This window comes from Ranitomeya variabilis, chromosome 1 (genome assembly GCF_051348905.1).
Source record: "Ranitomeya variabilis isolate aRanVar5 chromosome 1, aRanVar5.hap1, whole genome shotgun sequence".
Lineage (NCBI taxonomy): Eukaryota > Metazoa > Chordata > Amphibia > Anura > Dendrobatidae > Ranitomeya > Ranitomeya variabilis.
This window is the reverse complement of record NC_135232.1, coordinates 311,115,248-311,123,277: the sequence shown is the minus strand read 5'-3', so window position 1 is coordinate 311,123,277 and position 8,030 is coordinate 311,115,248.

The following is an 8,030-nucleotide window of genomic DNA, read 5'->3' as shown; positions in this document are numbered from 1 at the left end:
TTGTAATGAAGCCCCCTTCAAGCTGTTTAGTAGATCTGGAAGAATGATTGGAGAAGAAAAAGTGAGCACTACCATGACTCAAGTGCCAACCGTAAAGCTTTCTGAGACCATTCATGAGTACGGCTAATTTTCATCCAAGGCAGTGGGCTCACTCACAATTTTATCTAAGAACCCTGCCATGAATAAAGAATGGTATCCAAGCAAGCAAACTCCAAGAGTAACTTCTCCCAAAGATCCAGGAGCAATTTGGTGATGAACAATACTTTTTCCAGAACGATGGAGTGCCATTTCACAATAAATAAGTGCTAACTAAGCAGCTTAGTGAACAAAATATTGATATTTTTGGGTCCATGGCCAGGAAACTCCTCAGATCTTAATCCCATTGAGAGTCTATGGTCAATCCTCAAAAAGCGGGTGAGCAAACAAAAAACACAAATTGTGATAAATTCCAGGCACCAATTAGATAAGAATGAGTTGTGATCAGTCAAGATCTGGCCCAGCAGTTGATATCTCGCATCCCAGGGTTAATGACAGAAGTCTTGAAAAATAAGGGTCAAGAAGGAAAATATTGGGTCATTGCATAAACTTGATGCATTTGTCAATAAAAGTGTAAAACGTGAAATGCTTCTAATAGTACTTTAGTAACTATAGAAACATCTGGCCAAAAGCAATAAGCATCAAAACTTTGTGAAAACTAAAATTTGTGTCCGTCTCAATTATTGGCCATGACTGTGCAATCAATTTGAGCAATAACAGATGTTCATACATAATCCTGAGTAGCAATATATTTTGCACAAACTGACCAATATGAAAGATTATACAAAATGGCTGTTTGAATGCTGGTTATACATACTAGAAAAAACTATCCTGGTGTCCATTGTAATACTGGTAAGTGTGGACCCATTGTGACATGGGCCGGGCTTACCCTGGAGGCAGGGCCGGCCTTTGCCCTGTGCGACCTGTGCGGCCGCACAGGGCGCCAAGGCTCGTTAGCATACAAGGGGCGCATTTATTGAGCTCAGCAGATTAATGTCACATTACATCAAAATCAGGGGTGGGATTCAGCCGGTACGACCCGGTACGGGGCAGCCGTTTTCTAAAATTTCCATCTGCCAGCGTTCCGGTTACCACGCCCCCGGTCATCGGGCCCCCCCTGGCAGTGGCGTAGGAAGGGGGCGGCACAATGCGGGGGGGCGGGTCGCCGGCGGCGCAGAATTTACCTGGCTGTTCGCTTCTCGGCTTCAGAAAAATGGCCGCCGCGATCTCCATCTGCGCATGCGCGGCATCCCGCGGCCATTTTCCTGAAGCCCCGGGCAGCAGAGCACTCCACCTGCGCACGCGCGGCCTCAGGAAGATGGCCGCCCCCACCGATAAGCAGATAGAGCAGGATCGCGGTCAGGTAAGAAGAACTTGTTGTTTTTTTTTAATTATTATTGAGAGCGGCGATCGGGAGGGGGGGGGCAGGGCAGAAAGCTGGACACAGGGAGGCAGAACGCTGGACACTGGGGCAGAAAGCTGGACACTGGGGCAGAAAGCTGGACACTGGGGCAGAAAGCTGGACACTGGGGCAGAAAGCTGGAGACGGGGGCAGAACGCTGGACACTGGGGCAGAACGCTGGACACGGGGGCAGAACGCTGGACACGGGGGCAGAACGCTGGACACTGGGGCAGAACGCTGGACACTGGGGCAGAACGCTGGACACGGGGGCAGAACGCTGGACAAGGGGGCAGAACGCTGGACACTGGGGCAGAACGCTGGACACTGGGGCAGAACGCTGGACACTGGGGCAGAACGCTGGACACTGGGGCAGAACGCTGGACACGGGGGCAGAACGCTGGACACGGGGGCAGAAAGCTGGACACTGGGGCAGAAAGCTGGACACGGGGGCAGAAAGCTGGACACGGGGGCAGAAAGCTGGACACTGGGGCAGAAAGCTGGACACTGGGGCAGAAAGCTGGACACTGGGGCAGAAAGCTGGACACAGGGGCAGAACGCTGGACACAGGGGCAGAACGCTGGACATTGGGGCAGAACGCTGGACACTGATGCAGAACGCTGGACACTGGGGCAGAAAGCTGGACACTGGGGCAGAACGCTGGACACTGGGGCAGAAAGCTGGACACTGGGGCAGAAAGCTGGACACTGGGGCAGAAAGCTGGACACAGGGGGCAGAAAGCTGGACACAGGGGCAGAAAGCTGGACACTGGTGCAGAATGCTGGACACTGGTGCAGAATGCTGGACACTGGTGCAGAATGCTGGACACGGGCAGAATGCTTGACACAGGGGCAGAATGGAGACACGGGGCAGGATGACAGACATGGCGTCATGACTGGAGACACTGGAGGCAGGATTGGAGACAGATGGGGCAGGATGGATACGATGGAGACAGATGGGGCAGGATGGGAAGATCATATGGGGCAGGATAGATACTCATTAGGGCAGGATGGGAGAATATATGGCTGACGCCAGGAATGAGACACACGGGGGCCAGGATGGCGAATATTATTACCATAGGGGCTAATTAAGGGATATTATTACTGCAGTGATGTATTTATTTTATTTTTTGAGTATACTGTTTTAAATGGAGGGGCGGTCCTATTACTGTGTAGAGTGACACTATGTCGCCTTCTTCATGTGGTGTAATGTAGAAGTTGGGAAAATTAAGTAATGTGTTCTGCAAGTGGAACTTGAGATAACTGTGTTATTTCCTGCAGAGACGAGTCCTGGCTGGATGAAGTGATGGCGGTCTGTGCGGGATGAAAGATGAAGGACTTCACCTAGAGATGTCACTGGTGAGTCAGTGTGTTACCTATACACTGACACTATACACTGTATACTATATACTGAGGTCCTGTGTATGTCACCGGTGATCACTGTATTACCTATACACAGACGCTGCATACTAAGTACAGATCTCCTGTGTATAATGGCACTTATGGTGATAGTATTGTGTTTTTTTTTATTATTGATCAGTATTGTAGTATTCAGTCACTATGTGGTGGTAATATGTGGTCTGGTCATGATGTTGTGGTATTCGTTCCTTGTATTTGATATTATTCGATCACTGTGGTGGTAATATGTCATCTGGTCATGGTGTGGCGGTGTTTGGCCTTGCAGGCCGCCGCTCTGCACTCTGATTGGCTGTCAGCCCATATGGCTTTGGACCAAGCGTCATTTTTTCCTTTTGGTCCACTTTAAAGCACTTTATAATTCCCGTTATTGCAATATTAGTGTTTCTTCAAGTGTTTTGCAGGGAAACACAAGTTTTCTAAGTAAACGTGTTGTTGTGAATATTAAAGAGTTATTGTTTTCTTTCAAAGTTTGGAGGGGGGGGGGGGCGCCGTCCTGCAGTCTCGCACAGGGCGCCTTTTGGGCTAAGTCCGGCCCTGCCTGGAGGGGAGTGACTAAGTGTCTACCGGGTCTTCACTAGGACCTCTGATAATGAGGATATGCTGGGCTGCCGGTAGACACCAGGTACCAGTCCAGGCCAGTCTGTGGGGCTGCAGCAGCCAACCAGAGGGTCAGAGGCACGAGTATGAGGAATAAGAGGGCAAGACAGAAATGTCAGAAGGTCTGAGGTCGGGGCAGGCAGCACAGAATCAGAGTACAAAACTGAGGTCAGGAGCAGAGAGGTTATGATAAACAGTAAACTAAAGCTCGGTCAATAGCTGGAGAGACAAAACAAACATGCACCCACAGGATCCAGAGACAAGCAACTGGGAAACAACGATTGGGCTAGGGGTAGTGGGTGGAGCTGTCTAATAAACCTGCTGTGGCATATTGATAGGCTGGGGAAGGCAAACCTTGCAGGAAACAGCAGAGTGTGGCTGCACCTCCCTATAGCCAAGTGGAGATTCTTTAGGAGCACAGCAGGCAGTGAGTACAAGGCAGCACAGGAGGAAAGTCTGATGCGGGGGAAGCAAAGGGGTGAATACAGTAAGTGGGGCGTCACTGAAGCTTGGATCTCTGTGGAGATATACATTTTCCTAACATGCAATGCAGCACATCATCCCTTCTTGTGAACCCTGATTCTAATAAATAAGTTGTAGCCATAAAGGTCTGTATTCCAATCATGTATATTATCCCACCAAATTTCAGTGATGCCTATGACATCATATCTCTCTTCCTGTGTTAGCAGCTCCAAATTCCTTGTTTGTTTCCCATGCCCTGTGCATTTGTATAGACACAGTTTAGTTTGTAGTAGGTTTCTCTTGTTCCTCTATTTTCATTCAGAGTTTGTTATATTTGTTTTCTATATACACGTCTAATAGCAGGGTTCTCAAAAGAATTCATAGCTGCATATTTTTTCCTGGCTCTATATTTCCCATCCCATAATGCCTTCCTGATGAGTGTAGCAAGGCATCTACCAAATATGTGTTTTCCTGTTTTCACAAGATTCAACCCATTTCTAGCAAGCATTCCATCATACAGGTAGTTGCCTCCATGGTCACGAAAAACAAAACATTGCTCATGGCACCATTGACGTAGCCAGTTGTTCACCTGTAGAATCCTGTTCAATCTCCTTGGTCCATGTTCATCCACTAGGAAGATGGATCAGAAGATGACCTGGGCTCCCAGTTCCTTCACTTTCGAGCCTAGGTCTTCAAAGTCTCTGCATATAGTTTCCATGTCCTTTTTTGCTATGTCATTTGTTCCTATGTGTACTAATAGATGTGGGTGGTCGTCTATAGCACTGAAGAGTCTTGATTCCCTATCAGACACAACTTTAATTTGGGTACCTGGAAGACAGCAGACTTCTCGGGAAGTAATGTCCAGTCGACAGATAGAGGCTTCTGTTCCTCTCAGTAGGGAATCCCTCATAACCACAACTCTCCTTTTCTTCTTCACCACCAGTGGCATACCGCCAATGGCAGCAGGCCACGCGACTGCTATGGGGCCCCGAGGGGTGAGGGGGCCCACCAGAGTTGGACCGCAACAGCTGTGCCAGGGATGGACATACCTCATGTGCAATGGGTGCGGCTGCACCGGGGCCCAGAGGCTCCAGGGGCCCCAGCATTGCAGCTAATAATGAGGGCAATCTGCCCTGTTTATCCAGCCCTGAGGCTTTGGGGGCCCTAACCATATTGCCCTCATGTGTGGTGGGCAGGGAGAGATCCCTACATCTCCGCTGCCTATAAGAGAGAATAGCAGCGGAGCTGCAGCGATCCATCCTGCTTCCTGTCTCACTCAACAGTCAGCGGCATGGCTGGATGACATCATCACTCAGCGCTGTGGCCGCTGTGCCAGTGAGAGGAAGCTGCCGTAGATGGTAATTCTGTGGCTGTGGGAGAGTGTGCGAAGAGGTGAGAGGTGCTGTCTGCTGTGTGTGTGTAGAGATGAGTAGTGGTGGTGTGTGTGTGTGTGTATGTGTGCGTGCATAGTGCTGCGGGGGAACATGCAGAGAGGTGAATGGTGCTGTGTGTGTGGGTGTGTGTAAGTGGAGGAGGCAATGATGGGGAGAAGGCAATGATGGGGGTGATGGGGTGAAGGCAATGATGGGGTGATGGGGAGAAAGCAATGATGGAGTGATGGAGAGGACAATGATGGGGTGTGTTATGATCTGGTGGCCTAGGAGCAACATGGACGAGCTCTGGAGTAGGTGGCCTCTATACTGACCGCAGACCCTGAACTTAACACTGCAACTAGAAGTAGCCGTGGGATGTTCCTGTCACTCCCTAGACACCTCGTCACAGCCGGAGGACTAATTACCCCTAAAGAAAGAAACAGGAAAACTATCTTGCCTCAGAGAAAATCCCCAAAGGAAAGACAGCCCCCCACAAATATTGACTGTGAGAGGAGAGGGAAATTACAAACGCAGACTGAAAACAGAATTTAGCAAAGGAGGCCATGCTACCTAGAAAGAAAAGACAGGACAGAGTACTGTGCGGTCAGTATTAAAATACTACAAAAATCCACCACAGAGAATACAAAAATCTCCACACCTAACTAAAGGCATGGAGGGTAACTCTGCAACTCCAGAGCTTCCAGCTTGGCTGAATAAATCCTTACACAGACAAAGCTGGACAAGAAAAAACATAGCAATTCACTGAACTATAAAGTCCACCACATGTGGACTGCAAAAACAAAGCCAGGACTTATCTTTGATGATTTGGACAATCCAGCAGGAGAAACCAAGCAGAGATGTGAATCCTCCAGAAAAACAATGGACAACTGGCACTCACTAAAGGGTGAAGCCAGACTAAATAGCCCCGTCCAAAGTGGAAGCACCTGAAGACTGCTGTGAAGGACAAACAGCAGCACTACCACTTATAACCACCGGACGGAGCCCAAGAGCAGAACCCACAACAGAATTCACAACAGGGGTGGTGGAAAGGGCAATAATGGGGGGTGGGGAGATGGAAATGATAGAGGTGGTGGAATGGGCAATGATGGTGGGGGGAAGGCAATGATGGAGGTGGTGAAAAGAACAATGATGTTGGTGGTTGAAAGGGCAATAATGGAGTGGTGGGGAGGAAATGATGGAGGTGGTGGAATGGGCAATGATGGGGTGATGGGGAAAAGGCAATGATGGTGGTGGAAAGGGCAATGATGGGGATGTGGGGGAGGAGGAAATGATGGAGGTGGAATGGGCAATGATGAGGGTGGTGGGGAGAAGGCAATGATGGTGGCAGTGGAAAGGACAAAGATGGGGGTGGTGGGGAAGAAGGCAATGATGGAGGTGGTGGGGAAGAAGGCAATGATGGGGGTGATAGTGTGGGAGAGGGCAAAGAATGGGTGGTGGGGAGGAGGAAATGATGGAGGTGGTGGAATGGGCAATGATGGGGGTGGTGGAGAAAAGGCAAAGATGGTGCAAAGGGCAATTATGGGGGTGATAGGGGAGGAGGAAATGATGGAGGTGGTGGAATGGGCAATGATTGGGTGGTGGGGAAAAAGGCAGTGGTGGTGGTAGTGGAAAGGACAATGATGGTGGAAAGGGCAATGATGGGGTGATAGGGGAAGAGGAAATGATGGAGGTGGTGAAATGGGCAATGATGGGGTAGTGGTGGAGAAGGCAATGATGGAGGTGGTGGAATGGGCAATGATGGGGTGGTGGGGGAGAAGGCAGTGATGGTGGTAGTGGAAAGGACAATGATGGTGGAAAGGGCAATGATGGGGTGATAGGGAAGGAGGAAATGATGGAGGTGGTGAAACAGGCAATGATGGGGTGGAGGGGGAGAAGGCAATGATGGAGGTGGTGGAATGGGCAATGATTGGGTGGTGGGTAGAAAGAAATGATAGAGGTGGTGGAAAGGGCAATGATGGGGGTGCTGGGGGAGAAGGCAATGATGGGGTGGGGAGAGGACAATAATGGGATGTGCAAGGAGGAGGACAATGAGGGGTGTGGGGGATTGGGAAGGGAGGAAGGGGGATTTATAATGGATTTAAGAACAGGGGAAGTGGAGGAAGACGCTATTATCGCTTATTATGTTTAACACAGTCCCTTAGATATATAGTTTACTCACTTATTATATATAGCACAGCCCCTTAGTATATAGTGTACTCACTTATGTATAGCACAGTCCCTTAGTATATAGTGTACTCGCTTATTATGTATAGCACCATCCCTCAGTATATAGTGTAATCACTGTTTATGTATAGCACAGTCCCTTAGTATACAGTATAGTGTACTCACTTATTATGTCTAGCACAATCCCTTAGTATATAGTGTACTCACTTATTATGTATAACACCATCCTTAGTTACACAGTTTCCTCTTTTATCATGTATAACACTGTCCCTTATTACATACCATCCTCTCTAGTTATATATAGTGTGGTTCCTTATTATATAGCTTCCTCTGCTGTTATGTACAGTGTTGTCTCTTACATAGTGTATTCTCTTACATAGTGTATTCTTGTTATTTTTGTTATTCACAGCTCCCTCTTTTATTACATAATCCTCTCTCTGGTTAAATATAAAATGACTGCTGATGGAGGAGCCGGTGACCAGACTACCAGTCCATCATCTCCTCCATTAGAAAAGAAGCTTTCCCATGCTCCATCATCTATCATTGTATTATATATCTAAC